This window comes from Lepus europaeus, chromosome 10, assembly GCF_033115175.1.
Source record: "Lepus europaeus isolate LE1 chromosome 10, mLepTim1.pri, whole genome shotgun sequence".
Classification (NCBI taxonomy): domain Eukaryota; kingdom Metazoa; phylum Chordata; class Mammalia; order Lagomorpha; family Leporidae; genus Lepus; species Lepus europaeus.
In genome coordinates, this window is record NC_084836.1 from 115,573,444 (window position 1) to 115,590,430 (window position 16,987).

Genomic DNA, 16,987 nt, shown 5'->3' on the forward strand with positions numbered 1-16,987 from the left:
CCCGAGCTGGCGCGTGGGTAAAGAGGAGAGGGCGCAGTGTTTTATGTGAAATCCACTGAGCACAGCTGAGCGGCTCAAAGCCCTCTCGCGTGGGGCCAGAGCACACGGCCAAGTGCAGAGCCTTCCCCGGGGTCGGCGTCCCTGCCTGTTTGCTGTTGGGGGGCGGGCAGAGAGACCAGGGAGGGAGGGAGGTCACAGAGCAGGCTTGGCCTCCAGCACCGGCGCTGAGTGAGCAGGCAGCGGTGGCCTCGCCGTTGCGAGGTGGCCACGCTCTGCCCAGCCTCCCCGCCCCATGTGCGTGGCAGCTGCCCTGTGCCCTCTGGGGGTGCAAACCCCGCCAACCCCGGCTGCTGAGGTAGCTGTTTCTTCCAGGTGGGTGATGGTGGCTGGGCAGCTGCCTCTCCCTGCCCCCCCTGGCCATTTGAGCCTTTTGGGCAGGGCGGGGCCGGCCGTCAGCTAGGATGGGAGGGGTGCTGGCCATCGGCTCATTTCTCAGGAGGGGTTTCTCCCTGGGGACTGCACCAAGGGAGGGGGGTTTGGGAAGCTCTCTACCCCCCCCCCCAATATAAAGGGGCTTGGGACGTTCATGGAAACACGGGGTTGGGGGAGAACCTGGGTTTTCCATGAACTTCTGAAGCTTGCAGCCAACACCCTCAGGCTCACCCGACCGCTGGGTGGTGATGCAGCCGCCATCGCCATTGGTCCCTTTCCTAACCAGGCCATCACCCTCGGGCCACCCTTTGTAGGGAAATTCTGACGTTGTAATCCACCCCCCATGCCAGCGAGTGTAGACCAGATTCCTGCGGGTCTGCAGAGGGCTCGGCGGTGCCATGGGGGACTGTCCTATGTACCATGGGGCGTTCAGCTATGTCCCCGGCTTCTCAAGAAAATGGTCCAGAAGTTGGAGGCCAACTTGCCCTTGTTAGGGGCCATGGGCACAGGTGCACCGTCCGGGGTGATGTTGGGGTGGGGGCTGATCAGTGCCTTCGTTCCTCAGTGTGGACAGCTTCCAGGATAATCGGGTTGACAGAAGTGACAGCCCTGTTCTGGAGTCCCACAGTCCTTGGTCTGTGACTTGGAATGAGTCTCAACTTGTCCCTCTGTGAAATGGGTTAGCAGTTCTCTAACCCTGTGGATTGGGATGTACGTGCCTCGACCTCTCAAGCTCCTGTTCCACTGCGAGTGCTGTTCTAGGCGCCGAGGCTCAAAGATGAGAACGAGTCGCCCGATTCACTGAGTCCGGAGCCGCGTGGGCACCGTGCGGAGCGTTCCGGGCTGGCGTCACTCCTGGCTTGCTCGGTTACCGCTGTGGCCAGCGAGACTGAAGGAGGCAGAGCCACTTGCCCACAGCTGGTGGGAGGGCTCCAGAGCTGGGAAAAAAGGCCCCGGTGTCTTGGTTCTGCAGCCCACACCCCTGAACCACTGGCCGGGCCAAGATGGCAGCTGGGCGTGTCCCAGGTGATGCTGGCCACACCCACCCAGGTACACCCGTGGGAGTGTCTTACACCCCTGAGGGTCCCTCCTCATCCTCAGCCCTCCCCAGCACGGCCGCTGGGCTGTGGGTGCAGGCCGGCTCCCAGCCCTGGCCGCTGCCGCGTGGTGCCGCACTGTCTGTGCGGCCTGTCCGTCTCCCTGGATCCAGAGTCCTCTTGTTCATTGCCCTCTTCCCTCTCTGTGTCCCCACCTGCACCGCTCTCTTCCTTGTCTCTCTCTGCCTGTGTCTCTGTCCCCTGCCTCTTCTGTGTCACACGCAACATCGCAAAGCGCCAGTGCTGCCACCATGCTGCCCGCCCCCAGGCCCCGGGCACCCCCTACCCCCAACCTGTGCCTCAGCCTGGGGGAGACAGGGGCCAGGCCTGGGTGGCACCCACGTGGCACAGAGGGGACTTGACAGGCCTCCGGCTCTTCTGCCGTCCACCGGCTGGGCAAGTGCACGGGCACGTTGTCCTCTCATTGGGACATCAGTGCTACCCCACAGGGGGGGCCTCCGGGACCCACTCAGTGTGTGGTGAGCACTCAGCAGGTGTGGCCTTGTGTGCAAGGATGCTCCAGGGACAAGCCTGGGCCCCGCCTGGGCTCGAGGCTGCCAAGAGAGAGCAGCTCGGGCAGGAAGTGCCCACGACGGTACGGGGTGAACACCTGCTCTGACTCCTGCACCTGATGGGAAAGGAGAGGTCGAGGGCAGGGGAGTCGTAGAGAGCAGGAGGGGCCAGCGCGAGGGCATGGCGTGGCCGAGGACTGCACTGGCATGAGCAGCCCAGCCCAAGACAGCTGCTGGGCTGCAGGTGCGCGGGGACACAAGCTTGGGCTGGGCAGAGAAGCAGCAGGTGCGACCCGGTTCGGGGGGAGGTGACTCCAGGTCTACTGTCAGGGCGGATCCCTGCCTGCAGCTGGGGCGTCTGGAGAAATGCGATCCCTTTGATGCCCAAGGAGCCTGGGAGCACTTGAACTTGGCTTTGCTCGTGGTCACCTTTCTGTTGGGAAGAGAAACCACATCTAATTAAGCGGTGTCTGTCCAGTGCCTATTCCAGCTGCTACCACACCTTGGCACAGGCCCCCGAGTCGAGGCCAGAGTTCCTGTTACTTGGGGAGTCCTGGGAGCTCCAGCTGGGTTTCAACAGAGGGAGGAGCCCGGTTCTGGGCGTCCCCTGTGACCTGGAGTGGGGAGTTCAGGCACCCAGCCCCTGCCTTCCTGCCCGGGTCTGACAGCTGTTTGCTGTCCTGGCCCTGGCTCCAGAGGCCTCAGGGTGAGCCCCTTGCTCCATGCGCTTGCGTGCATGGTGGTGGCGGGGACAGCAGGTGGTTGGTTGATCAGGCTGTGGCTGCTCCGAGGGGAGAAGGGGGAGAGCAAGGTGAGAAGGCTGTTCGTGGGTTCGGCCGCCTGTGTGTCTGTGTTTGCCGGGGCCTCCTGTTAACTTCTCACACCTACCAAGAGCCAAGCCCACCAGGTGACAGATGAGCTGCACCCCATACTGGCTGGGCCGTATATCCTGGTGCTTGGCGGTTTTTGTTTGTTTAAGATGTATTTTATTTATTTGAAAGAGCTACCTAGAGAGGTAGAAATAGAGAGGTCTTCCATCTGCTGGTTCACTCCCCAAATGGCCGGAGCTGAGCTGATCCGAAGCCAAGAGCCAGGAAGGAGCCTCCTCCAGGTGTCCCACATGGACACAGGCATCCAGGGACTCGCTGTCCCAGGTATTCGTAGGGAGCTGGCTCAGAAGTGGAGCATCCGGGACTTGAACCGGCGCCGCTGGCTGGGGCTCTAACCTGCTGTGCCGCAGTGAACTGGCGCTCGCGTTTCTGAGGCGCCTTGTGTGAGTGGGAAACGCCGTTCCGGAACAGACTCCCTCGGCGGTGATTGAGTTTAAGTGTTCCTGTTTCGAAACGGAATGCGTTTAATATTAAAAATGCAGGGTGTGAAATTGTACACTTGGGCTGCCCGAGAGCTAACAGCGGCATTTTCGAAGAATGTAAGTTCAAGGGGCTACGATAATAATGACATTAGCAGGTGCTCCTGAGCGCCAGCTGTTTGCTGAGCACTTTGCAATTCCATGGGCAGACACCCAGGGAGGTGGGCATTCTCTCTCTGATTTCCAGAGGGGACGGAGGCCCGGAGAGCCAGGGCCACAGCGCCGAGGAGGAGACCGCCGCCCTGTGGGAGGGACGCCCTCCGGGCGGGCGGCTCTGGCTGGGTGGGGGCTTGGGGGGCTGTCAAAGCGCCGATCTGGGGGCCTCTGTGGCCCGGGCCTCCACTCCCACCCTCATTCCCCTGAGCCGTGTGGACCACGGACATGGACTTGGCTTTGGGCTCTCAGCAAGCCCCCAGAGGTGAGTCATGTGCCCGCCCTGGTCCCCTGTCCCTGGTTCGCCGAGCATCTGTGGTGGGGGTGATGTGGGTACTGAGCCAGTGTGGACCTGCGGGGCTTGTTCGGGCTGATTTTGTCCTCTGCCTGGGGACCCCCGTTTCAGACATCACTGTCGGGAGGCTGTCCCCGCCCCAACCCCTTGGATGCTTCCTGGGCCGCCTTTGCGGCCCCAAGCCAGGGGCCGAGTCTCCACCCCTCCACAGGCTTGCTCCAAGCCAGTGCTGGCCAGGGACTGCTCAGGTCAGGCCAGTGTGAGGACGTGGCCCTGGAGGGCTTGAGATGTCACCTGTGCAGGGCCAGGAGACTGAAGCCACCAGGTTGAGTGCGAGGAGAGAGGCTGGTGGTGTGGCGGACGGTAGCCGGGGGAGTGCAGTAACCGAGATGCAGTTGTGAGCAGGAGCACGGGGAGGTGGTTCGGGGCAGGGCAGGCGGCGCGAGGTGGCCATGGGGACACAGCACCGGTCTCGGCTCCCACGGCTCCGCTGTGCTCCTGGCGCATGCGTTCCGGGCCACAGCGCCCCATCCTGTGCGGTCCTATGTCATTGAGTGTCTCGATGTCGCGACCCTGCTGGGATTCTGTAGCCACCCTCTCCCCACCCCTGCCTCTCCACCCCCGGCAGCCACTCACCTGCCTCCGTTGCTGAAGATGCCATTTCAAAAATGTTCTATAAATGGAAGCAGACGGTCTGTAACCTTTGGGGATCGGTTTTTCTCACTCGGCATAATTCCCCAGAGATTTGCCCAAGCTACTGCGTGAATCGAGGGTGTCCAACAGGCTTTGCTGAGGAGGTGGAGATCTGAGCGTGGCACTTAGGGCTGGGCCTGGAGTCACCCGTGCTGAATGAGGTGGCCCAGGGAGCGAGAGGCGCTGGGGTACTCACCAGGTGCCCACTGAGCAGCAGGCGGAGACTTGGGTGGGGGCGACACGGGACAGACAGGAGGTCCCCGTGGCAGGGGACTGCAGACTGACCTGCTGAGGAGCTGGGCCGGGAGTAAGGGGTGTGGCTGGCACCGTGCTGAGGCCGAGGGCTTGGCCCTGGGGTCCCGGGGTTGGGTCGGAGGTTGCCAGGGAGAAAGTGAAGGCTGCCCTAAGGCACCGTGGGGTCTGCTCAGCGGCTGTGCTGTCTTCCAGGCTGTCCTTGTGCTTCTCTTCTTTTATTTGAAGGGCGCATGACAGGTGGGTAGGGGACGGGGGAGCGAGAGAGACCTCTTCCATCAAATGCCTGCAACAGTTGGGGCTGGGCCAGGCGGAAGCCAGGAGCCAGGAGCTCCACCCACGTCTCCCATAGGGGTGGCAGGAACCCAAGTACCTGGGCCACTGTCTGCTGCCTCCCAGGCGCATGGGCAGGGAGAGGGCTGGGGAGCAGAGGCGGGACTCTGTCCCAGGCAGTCTGAGCTGGAGCCCCGCCCCGTGCTGTCACTCATGCCCTCCTTGGGATGGGCTGGCCGGCAGCGGGCATGAGTCTTTGCCAGGTATGATGATTTGGCCACCTTAGCTCGCAGAGGCCTGAACAGCAGCGAGCGATGCCCCCACCTCCTGTCCCAGGGTCCCCTCCCCTAACTCCTGTCCCAGGATCCCCCCCCACCTCCTCTCTCTCAGGGTCCCCTCCCCACCTCCTGTCACTCAGGGTCCCCTCCCCAGCTCCTGTCACTCAGGGTCCCCTCCCCCATCTCCTCTGCCTGCCTGGACCCCCCCCCCCCCACTTCCCTCACTTTCTCTCCCACTGCCTTGACTTCCCTCCGCGTTCTCTCTGTCCATTTCTGTGCTGAGTCCCCGTCCCCTGACTCTTCCGCTCTGCCCCTTGTCATCTCCTTTGTCTCCACCTCCTGCCTCCCCGTGTTTTCCCCTAGACCTGGAGCCCCCCCACTCCCGGGGGCCCAGATGGAGAAAACGCTTTGATCAGACAAGACCTGCACAGGCCACCGGCTCTGTGACAGGGGCCCCTTGGCAAGGCCAGTGGCGGCAAAGCTGGGCCCACGGGGAGCTGTCGCAGGCAGGACAGGCCTGGGAGGCCACCCAAGACTGAGGGAAGGGGCGGGTGGGGCAGAGGTTCCCCGGCCACCCCAGGCCTGCAGTGGGGGAGCAGGGGCCCAGCCCGCAGCAGTCGGTGGGGGGGGGCTCTGCTGCAGCGCCCTTGTGCTGAGCCGGCTGGGCGGGAGCCCGGAGGAGGCGTCCCAACCCCCTGATCTTTTTTTAAAGATTTATTTATTTAAAAGAGTTACACAGAGAGAGAAGGAGAGGCAGCAGAGGGGGTGGGGGAGGGAGGGTCTTCCATCCGCTGGTTCACTTCCCAGTTGGCTGCAACTGCTGGAGCTGCGCTGATCCTGAGCCAGGAGCCAGGAGCCTCTTCCGGGTCTCCCATGCGGGTGCAGGGACCCAAGGACTTACTTGGGCCATCTTCCGCTGCTTTCCCAGGCCATAGCAGAGAGCTGGATTGGAAGTGGAGCAGCCGGGTCTCAAACAGGTGCCCACACAGGAGCTGGCACTGCAGGCGGTGGCTTTATGGGCTGCGCCACGGCACTGGCCCCCGACGCTCTGGTTTTTAGGGCTCACAGCAGCCCCAGGCCGGCCTTTGCGGAACCTGGCAGACGGAGCTGTGCTCGCTCCATGCTTCCAGGAGCTGACGGCCGCTGTGCTCTGTACCCGCGGAGCCAGCTGCCCCCAGGTCAGCTCTGATGTGACAGCAGCCGGGGGCGTGGCTCCGGGGACTGTAACCTGGGGGCTGGACCTTGACCACATGTGGGCCCAAGGCTGCCTCCCCGGAGGAGGCCGGGGGTCTCAGGGTGACCCGGAGGCTGCTGGCCGAGCAGGGCCTCTGGGTACGGCTGGCTGCCCTGTTGCTCGGGCTGGGGAGGAATCGTCCCTCCACCGCCCTGTCCTCCGGCTCTGCCAGGTGCACCTGCTGGTGGCCCCCACATTCCTCTCTAGTCGCTGCCTCTTCCCTCCGGCTGTGGCATTTCCTCAGCTCCACACTTGCCCCTGTGCCAGGCCTAGGTCTCGTCCATGGAGTCTTCCGTGGGTGACGGCGTGGGATGCCCAGCACCCACCCGGGACGGGCAGGCCTGTTTGAAATCACCCCTGTCACCGGGACCAGCAGTGGAGCGGTGGGCCCAGCGCGCAGCGGCGGCCGGGGGCACTGTGGCCGGAAGTCGAGCAGGCAGAGCTGTAGACCCGGGCCGCGGGCAGCCACGCGGGCTGTGCTTCCCCACTGCCAGCTCAGCTTCCAAGAATTCCCGCTGCTCGCCGGGCCTTGGTTTGCACATCTGTGAAATGGGATGCATTGTCCTTTCCACGCAGGAGGGTTCGAGCGGCAGTGGAGGCCAGCTCTGGGTCACCGATGCAGATGCCCCGTTACGTAAGAGTGCGTCAGCTGTGGCATCTCCTTGGCACTTGGCGTAAGCTGCATTGTGAGGACCTCACGTATTTATCTTTGTATTTGGGGTAGTTTTAGGTTTGTAGGAAACTTGGGAGAACATTCCAGAGAGCTCCCATCCGCCCTGCCTCAGTCCAGTTTCCTTGTTACCACCCTCTCCCTTGTACCCTGGACAGTCGTCATAACTGATGTCACCCTGACCCAGTGACATCACGATGACGTCACACTGACCTCAGACCTGGACTTGTTTGGAGTTCAGCAGGTTTTCCCTTCCCAGGATCCCATCCAGGGCTGTTCGCGGCCTAGCCTGTGTTTTACTTGCGATGTAAACCTTTTTTTTATATATTTATTTATTTGAAAAAATGGAACAACAGGTGTAGAGGGAGAGAAAGAAAGAGAGAGGCCTTCCATCTGCTGATTCGCTCCCCAAATGGCCAGGCCAAAGCCAGGAGCCTGGAACTCCGTCTGGGTCTCCCAACTACTCGGGCCGGCTCCTGCTGCTTTCCCAGGGCGTTAGCAGGGAGCTGGATCGGAAGTGGGGCAGCCGGGACGCACATGGAATGCTGGTGTCTCGGCTCCCCGCACCATAGTGCCAGCCCCTCCAAGTACTTTCAGAGAAGTTTGAAATTTAAAAGAAAACAAAACAAAAATGGCATTTCATCAGGAAATAAATTGGTGGAGTGGAAAATGGAGGATGTCGGGTGGGGGGACCGGGGGTAACCCCAGGCTTCTGGGTTGGGCAGAGTGGTTGACACAGATGGGGGTTCTCCGGGGACTCGCTAACCGTGCAGTCTCAGTTTTTGTGACACTTGTGCAGATTCGCATTTCTGCAGCACAGCCTATGCCCAGTTAAAAATACACGCAGGCAGGTGTGGCTAAGATGCTGCTTAGGGGCTGGTGCTGTGGTGTAGCGGGTAAAGCTGCCTGCAGTGCCGCATCCCATATGGACGCCGGTTCAAGTCCCCGCTGCTCCACTTCCAATCCAGCTCTCTGCTATGGCCTGGGAAAGCAGAAGATGGCCCAAGTCCTTGGGCCCCTGCACCCGCATGGGAGACCCGGAAGAAGCTCCTGGCTCCTGGCTTCAGATCAGCGCAGCTCCGGCCGTTGCAGTCATCTGGGAAGTGAACCAGCGGACAGAAGACCTCTCTCTCTGTAACTCTGCCTTTCAAATAAATAAATAAAAGTCTTTAAAAAAAACAACCAAACAACAACAATGACAAGACACTGCTCAGGACGCCCATGTCCCAATCTGAGTGGCTGAGTTTGAGTCCTGGCTCCTCCCCCGATTCCGCCCCCTCCCCGCCCCCCTCCGCTGACGTGCGGCCTGGGAGGCAGCAGGTGTTGGTCCAGTACTTGGCTTCCTGCCACCCACGTGGGAGACCTGGGTGGGGCTCCTGGCTCCTGGCTCCTGGCTTTGGCCTGGCCTGGCCCTGGCTGTGGGGAGCCTTGGGGGACTGAACCAGCGGGTGGGAGATCTCTATCTCTGCCCCTCAAATAAATGAAGAATAAATTTAAAAATACAGACTCCCCTGAGCAATTAGATCGTTAGGAACAGTAGACAGGAAAAAGAGCAAAGCTGGGGCCTGACCCAACCCGGCCCCGCGGGTGGGATTGGGCAGCGAGGCCGCTCACAGCTGTCCGGGTGTTCTGGAAGGCTCCACCGACACAGGCGACACAGGCGACACAGGCGGGGCAGGCAGGACAGCCGGCATGGCCTGAGGCACAGAGAGCCCTGAGCCGGGATGAGGGGAGGCGCTGGGGGCTGGTGTGGCGTCTTAGAGGGGGAGGGGCAAGCAGGCGGAGAGGACCGGACACGTGGACAGCAGCGTCTCTTGCCAAGGTTGGAGAGGTCGGGCAGCTGGTGCCCCCAGGAAGACCTGCTTCTGGCGGGTGCCACGACACCGCCGTCTGGCTGGCCCTGCGTGGGAGCTCGGATTTGGAAGGCAGCGTCTCGGGGGGGGGGGGGGGACTTCTGGGGGCTCCTCCTCCTGCGGATAAATGCAGACTCCACAGGGATCCCGGAACCTTGCCAAGCTGAGATTGCACCGGCTTATCCCTGCTGCGGGGGTCGCCCCGGCCACCAGCTGCCCACTCTGGGCCCCAGGGCCTCAGCGGCTTCCACCTGGACCTGTGGCTGTGGTCACCTGGCCGGCAGAGGCTGTGCGAGGCTAGCCAGCCCAGCCCCTCGGGCAGGAGTGTACTGCAGTGGGAGGGTTCTGGAAGACCTGGGGCGGTGAGCAGACACGGCAGGGCAGGCAGGACAGCCAGGCATGGCCCCAGGGACCGAGAGCCCTGAGCCAGGAGCAATGGGAGGCCCTGGGGGCTGGTGTGGGAGGAGCCCAGCTTGACTTGTAGCCCAGCCACTCCCAGCCCTGAGACCCAGCCCTGTGCCTCCAAGCTGCTCTCTTGTCTGGAAGAGGACCTGGGCTCGCTCAGGCCTCTCTCTGGAGCACCAGGGAGAACAGCTAGGGTTCCCCGACCAGCAAGCGGGGTGCAGGGTGTGGAGCTGGAAGCCCAGGCCTTTCCTATCCACAGCCCTACGCTCCGGAGCCTTGTCTGAGCGCCGGGGCCTGGCACGCCTGCCAGCTGGGACGTCCCGGCTTCTGCAGGCCCCGAGCCGAGTGAGTCAGGCCAGGCGGGGACCGTGGCAAATCGGACAGCACATGCCCCGTGTGTGGGGCCAGGCCGCTGCACCCCGCAGGAATGCGGCCGGCGCAGCCAGATCGCTCAGGGTTGCAGGAGAGATAGGCGCTGGCTCTTCCTCTGAGCCCCCAGCTGGCGGCAAGCTCCTGTTTCGTCTGGGTGGGGGCCAGATGCTGACCAAGGTCAAGGGGCTGGGATCTGGGAGACTCCCGGGGTCCCACGCTTGCAGTGCTGGGGCCGCACAGACCCGGGAGCCGGCCACGCTGAGGTGTCAGTTCCCAGCTTCGTGATCATGGCCAGGTGGCTCCCGACCTGCAAGTTCCTCTTTTGCAGGAGAAGGTCAAGGCTACCTGTGTGTTCCCTGGGCGCCTGCAGAGGGGCGTGGGGGAGGCAGGAGGGGCGTGGTCTGTGCAGCTGGGCGGAGCCTGCTACTTTCGGCTCTTCAAATTCGCTTTTACAATTTCGATGAGCGGAGGCTGCCGGGGTGGTGCAGAGTCCCCACTTCCCCTGGGGACGTGTTGCCAGGGTGCCCAGATGCAGCCCCGGAACAGAGGCCCGTGCGCTGTGGTGAGCAGACGCCGCCCACGATTCGGATCTCACTGGGTTTTTTTCCTTCCCTGTTCCAAGCCTGCATCCAGCAGATCCAGTTAGAATGAGGCATTGGGTGTCCTGCGGCTCCTCCGGTCCGTGACAGTGTCTCAGACTTTCCTTTTTTTTATTTTTTAAAAAATTTATTTATTTGCAAGTCAGAGTTACAGAGAGATCCTCCATCTGATGGATCACTCCCCAGATGGCCGCAATGGCCGGAGCTGCGCCGATCTGGAGCCAGGAGCCTCCTCCAGGTCTCCCACGTGGGTGCAGGGGCCCAAAGACTTAGGCCATCCTCCACTGCTTTCCCAGGCCACAGCAGAGAGCTGGACTGGAAGTGGAGTAGCATATGGCGCCCATATGGGATGCTGGTACTTCAGGCCAGGGCATCAACTTACTGCGCCACAGCACCGACCCCAAGACTTTCCTTTTGATAACTTAAAAAAAAAAGTGTCTTTATTTCTTTGAAACGCACAAGGGTCAGAGGAGAGACCTTCCATCTGCTGGTTCAGTCCCCACATGGCCACAACGGTCAGGGCTGGGACCTCCATCCTGGTCTCGCGGTGAGTGAGATGGTGTGTGGCAGGCCCATGTACTTGGCTCCTTAGCCAGGAGCTGTGTCAGAAGCCGCCTAACCAGGACACGCACCAGCGCTCAGCTGTGGGCTGCCCGCGTTACCTGTTGCCATGCTGTGTGGGCCCGAGGACCTTGTGCTGTGCCGGGTGTTTCACACTCGTGGCTAAACTGGGGATGTGGGTTTGGGCGAGGAAGGCTGGAGGGCTCTGCCCATCACCACGTCCTGGCGAGGGCGTGTACCCCAGCTTGGCACGGCGCTGTCTGCCAGGGGTCCCCGCTGCACGGCTGCTCCCCGCCTGTCCACGTGCGGCTCTCGGGTGTCAGTGGCGCGGTGCAGCCCCGGTCCCGGGCGGAGTGCCCCTGTGGGGAAGCACAGACGTGAAGCTGAGAACCCAGGATTCTTCGGGGATGGGTGGCTGCTGCTGCTGCTGCTGTCACGTCCGGCAGCTGTCCTTTCTTTGGGGGACCCTTCACCTCCTGACCTCAGCAGCCTCTCTGCGTGGCCTTGGGTGACTCGCAATGACACAGAGCCACCAGGCGGCATAGCAGACACTGACCCAGGTGGCTTATGCAAATGGAGTTTGCATTTTTCCTTCTTTTGCCGGAAGTCCTGGGTGTCCCTGCTGGGTGTCCTGGCAGCTGTGCCGCTGTCGGTGGCCTGGGGTGCGTCCCTTGTCCTCGTGGCCCCGAGGCGGCTGCAGCACCTCCGGTGTCGCTGCAGTGCCCCAGACAGGACTGGGTGGAGTTGGTGGTGTTATCCACACCCTGCAGAAGAGGAGAGCGAGCTTGGGGGGCTGAGCAGCTCCTGCCATAGGGGTGCAGGGAGGCTGGAGATGCTGTGAGCTGGTACACAGTAGGTGTGGTCGTCCTCCCGAGCTCCCTGGGGCTGGGGAGCCGGGGGTGGGGGGGCGGTGCTGGCCACCTGCGGGATGAGAGCGGACTCGCTGGGGCCCTGAGCTCTGCTCACGCTCAGCCTGGGGCCTCCGCCCGCTGGCATCGACCCTCAGAATCCTACCCTCGAGTCGCTGGAGGGTGCTGGCCCGGCCCTGCAGCCCTGTTGGCTCCTCCGGCCTGTTCGGGAGCCAACAGATTGGGGCTGGGGTGATGAACTGAGAGCAGCCGTCCGAGTGACACCCAGGCCTGAGCCCGGTCCGCGGGGGGCGCCTGGCCCCGCACCTGGCAGCCGGGTCTGTGGCTCGTTCCTCGGTGCCCACTGGGGGAGGGGAGATGGAGGGCGGGCTTTGCCGTTCTATTTGGGCAGTCAGATATAGTTCAGAGGCAAACTATGGTTGGGGGGCCAGATCTGGCCTGCTGCGGTTCTTTTGTAAATAAAGTTTTATTGGAATACAGCCATACCTTTATTTACATGCTGTCTGGGCTGCTTTCGTAAGGGCAGAGTGGAGTTGTTGCGACAGAGACCGTGTGGTTTGGAAGGCCTGAACCACTTTCAGCCTGACCCTCCAGGCGAGGCTTTGCTGAGCCTGGCCCGCAGAGAGCAGCCCGGGTCGGAGGTACGGGCAGGGCTGCAGTGTAAGGGCGGGGCGGGGGTTTCCGGGTACAGCTGGGAGGTGGCACTGGGTGAGCCAAGGCCCCGAGGGAGTTGGACTTGGCTTTGGAGCAGAGGGGGATCTGATGGGAGCTTCAGAAGAGAGGCTCTGGACCCAGCAGGGGCTGGGGCTTCACCTGCCTGTGTGATCCCTTACCCCGTATCCTATTGGAGAGAGCACGAGCCAGCGAGCGATCTTCTGTCTGCTGCTTCACTCCCCAGTCTGTGACAAGACTGAGCCAGGCTGAAGCCAGGAGCCCCCGTGGAGGTGGCAGGGACCTGAGCACTTGAGCCGTCGCCCTCCCAGGGTGCGAAGGCTGGCGCTCCGGTTTGGCTCCGGCATGGGGTGCGGATGTCCCAAGCGGGGACCCAGCAGCCACACCAAACGCCTGTCCCCAGACCGGGGGTCTTCTCAGAACAGGGAGCTGCTGGTGCAGGCTGAGGGGCGGGAGAGGGCCCTGGGCGTCCACCAGCGGCAGCAGGTTCCCGACGCGGCCCAGGCTCGGGGCAGCTGCTCGGGGGCCGGCCCCCTGGGGCCCCAGGAGCTGCTTCTCCAGCGAGCTCTGGTCTCCGCGTGTTGCCAGCTAATTGTTTTCACAGACTCACGCGTGCCTGCTCTGGGCTGTAGGTTTGGGAACTTGGGTGTCCAGGATGAAAGTGGGGGAGTGGGGAAGCCCCCAGGGGATGCCGGCTGGGCTCAGGCTCCGGCTAACGGGGCAGGAGAATGTGGCAGCGCCCGAGCCCCGTGGTGTCAGGTTTCTTGTCTGGACTTAGCCTATCCCAGGCCTTGGAACATTCCTTCCTGCAGCTGGGAGGTGGGGGTGGGGAGCCGGGGCCCAAGGCCTTGGGTGCGCCTTGCTTACCTGGCTGAGTCCTGGGAGGGGTCTTGTCAGGGGTGTATGTGGGGGTGGAGCCCCTGGAGGTTCCCTCTGAGAGCATAAGGGTGCAGGCTGCAGGCGACACCCTTGGAGTCCAGGGTGGGGGTGGGGGTGGGGGGGGCGGGGGCTGGGCCCAGCTGACCATGGCTCCTTGCTTTCCTCACTCCTGGGCTCGCCTTGCCGGCTGCTGGGAGAATCCAGGGGACTGGGGCCTGGCCTTGTGGGGGAGGGGTGGGCCCTGCTCGCCCACGTGGACCGGAGCAGGCTCTGGGGGCCTCTGGCCGTCTTCAGCCTCCCGCACTGGGTCCGGCTGCTGGTCTCCAGGCGCTTGCTGCCACTGCTGTGTGTTTGTTTCAGGCAGCGCTGGTGCACGGGGCTTAAGGGAGGAAGCCAGTGGCTTGGCTCCTGGGAAGGTCCCCTGGGGTGCTAGCCTCAGGTGCTCCTGGCTCCGCCCCCTCTGGGTGGGGACAGTGGCAGGAGTGGACCTCACCCGGAGCCCCCTTATTGCAGCTGGCAGGAACTGGTAGGGGCCAGTCAGCACCGGGTCCCAGCTGCAGGAGCCCGGAGGCCGCTTCCCTGAGGGCCTGCTCAGTCCATGCTCACCCCCACCCCGGGAACGGTTGCTGTGGGTGGGGGGGTGGCTACCCAGCCAGGCCAGACCTCTCTCGGTGGGCACAGGTGCATCCTTAGAAAATTCAAGGTGCCAGCGCTCCAAGGGGAAGTGGACAGGTCGAGACCACGCCCACCCATGCTCCAGGGTTGTATATGGGGCTGAGGAGGCCACATCCTGGCTGGTGGCTGGCCCAGCCCTTCCGCCGTGACCCCAGGGCGTGGTCAGGGCTCAGTCTAGGGCCGCCTCGGCAGCTCCCAGGCCGGCACCCTCATGGCAGAAGGAGCGCCTGCTCGTGGGGGCAGCTCGTGCTCCGTGAGCCGGGCGTTCCTGTGCGCCACTTCGTTCTCTGAGTGCACGCACAGCGGCCTTAGTGCCCTGCGGCCGCCTGGCCCGGGCTGCTGAAGGCAGCAGTGGCGGTCCCGTCAGCACGTCTCCTACGCCCGGTCTCGCTGGGCCCGGGTCTCTGACATCCCCTCCGTCGGGTCCCCTGGCGGCTGTACTGATCTCCCGGGCACTCCAGCTCCTCAAGGGAGGAGCAAGCCCAGTCCCTGTTGAGGACCAGGTCCGACGGGAAGGATGAGGGCCCACGTGCTCCCCCACCCCCCAAGCCAGCAGAGCCAGGGCCAGGCCCCTTGGGGGTCACACGGTGCTCTTCAGAGGCCCCAACATCACGTGTGGGGATCGGAGGCCGCATTCACTTGAACGTGGCGTTTCTTTGGAAATAAGTGGCCGATCCGAGAGAGAGAGAGAGAGAGAGAGAGAGAGAGGGTGGTGACGCCGTGTTGAAGGCCGCCTCCCTCTCCAGGGTCTGACTGGTGCCGCCAGGGACTTGCACGCTGGTCTCCCGGGTCAGCCCCCAGCCAGGCTGAGCTGAGGACCACCTGGAGGGGGCGTGCCCTGGGCCTGTGCGCTGCTGCCTGGCCCCAGCTTCCCAGAGGGCTGTGAGGGCCCCTGACTCTGCTTTGTGTTTGCCTTGATTGTACTGTTGAGCCGTGGCTCACTAGGCTAATCCTCCGCCTAGCGGCGCCTGCACACTAGATTCTAGTCCCGGTCAGGGTGCCGGATTCTATCCCGGTTGCTCCTCTTCCAGGCCAGCTCTCTGCTGTGGCCAGGGAGTACAGTGGAGGATGGCCCAAGTGCTTAGGCCCTGCACCCCATGGGAGACCAGGAGAAGCACCTGGCTCCTGCCATCGGATCAGCGCGGTGCGCCGGCCGTGGCGGCCATTGGAGGGTGAACCAATGGCAAAGGAAGACCTTTCTCTCTGTCTCTCTCTCTCACTGTCCACTCTGCCTGTAAAAAAAAAAAAAAAAAAAAAAAACCTTATTTATTTGAAAGGCAGAGTTAGGTCTTCCATCCACTGGTTCACTCCCAAGATGGCTGCAACGGCCAGTGCTGGGCCAGGCTGGAGCCAGGAGCTTCTTCCAAGTCTCCCATGTAGGGGCAGGGGCCCAGGCACTTGGGTCATTTCCATTGCTTTTCTGGGGCCCTCAGCAGGGAGCTGGGTCGGGAGTGGAGCAGCTGGGACCAGAGCAGGGAGCTGGGTCGGGAGTGGAGCAGCTGGGACCAGAGCCGGCATCCACGCTGGCTTAACCACCAGGCCACAGCACCCGCCCGACCTGCCTGCTGAACACCCTGGGCCGGCCCCTCCCACAGCAGAGAACGCTCCCCCACCCCCGGCCTTCAGGGCCCCTGTGGGATTGGAAGCGGGATGTCTTACCGTGGACCCTGGGAACCGGTGTGGCTGGGCCTGCTTCCGGCTTCACTCCCTGTCACCTGAGCCGCAGTGGCTTGGCCCCCAAGCTCCACACCCCACCCCACCCTGCCCTGCCCCGCCCACGCCTGTCCCTCGGCCTGGAGCATCACCCTTGCACACCCGGGCCCCGGCCCCAGCCAATGCCTGGCGCACTCCCGCGGGCGGGGTGAGGTCTCGGATGGCCAGCCGGGGGTGCCAGTTGCAGCCGTGTTTCTCAGTGGTGGTCCTGTGGCTGGGACGGTTGTCTTATCCTTGGCCATGTCCTCCCAGGATGGGACCTGGCCCAGTTCACTGCTCCAGGAGATGGGGTTGAGTGGGCGTGGCTTGGAGGGGGAGTGAACTGGGCGAGGCACCTGCAGAGCGGGGGATGACAGACGTGACATGGCCTGAGGGGCCACAGCTCGGGACTCGCAGAGTGCTTGGCGAGGCAGAGTCACCGTGGGCCGGGGCCCCGTCCTTGCCCTGGTACCTCTGGCCACAGCTACAGGCTGGGTCTTGGCCAGGGTTGCCAGTAGCTGTGGGAGAGGGGAAGGGGCAGGGAAGGACCCATGGACCGCTACCCCCACAAGCTGCCCACCTCTCTGCTGGTCGCCCCCAGGGGGGCCGCAGCCCGGAATCTTCCCCTTCCTCCCGAGTCAGCCTGGGTGCTACACAAGGACCACCTAGGACCCGCCCAATGCCTAAGTGTGCCAGCCTCGCCCAGGCCGGTGACAGCGGACGCCGGCACGGGGCCCAGGCACAAGTATTCCATAAACACTCCAGGAGAGCCTGCGGTCTGGCCAAGAGGGAGAACCGTGGCGTCCTCCCCACAAGGCGGGGTTTTGTGTGAGATGCCCGAGGATCCTATAGGGCCTGGCACGCCGGGCTCGGGGAGGGGGCGCTGCTGAATGGGACTCCCCCACCCCCACCCCCACCCGGGGTGTACTCACAGGTTTGATTTTAAGTTTTCTAAAGAGCAACACACATGCCAATGTGGGCACACAGGGAAAGCCAGGCCCACACCCCTGGTCAACGACAGCTCCCGCCGGCTCTCGGGCAGCCCCACGGTGCTGCTGCACACGCGTGGGGTGCACTTGGCCACCTGCTAGCGGGAAGCACGCGTGGATCCATCCCAGCACTTCTGAGGCCAGCAGGTGTTGGTCAACGCCC

The 16,987-nt window shown here is 63.3% G+C and overlaps 1 protein-coding gene across 1 annotated transcript in view; it reads left to right on the forward strand.

Annotated features, from left to right (window-relative positions):
- The window catches only part of BCAS4 (breast carcinoma amplified sequence 4), a 56,962-nt gene that overhangs the window by 39,457 nt on the left and 518 nt on the right, over positions 1–16,987 (forward strand). The gene's annotated exons all lie outside the window — the stretch shown is intronic.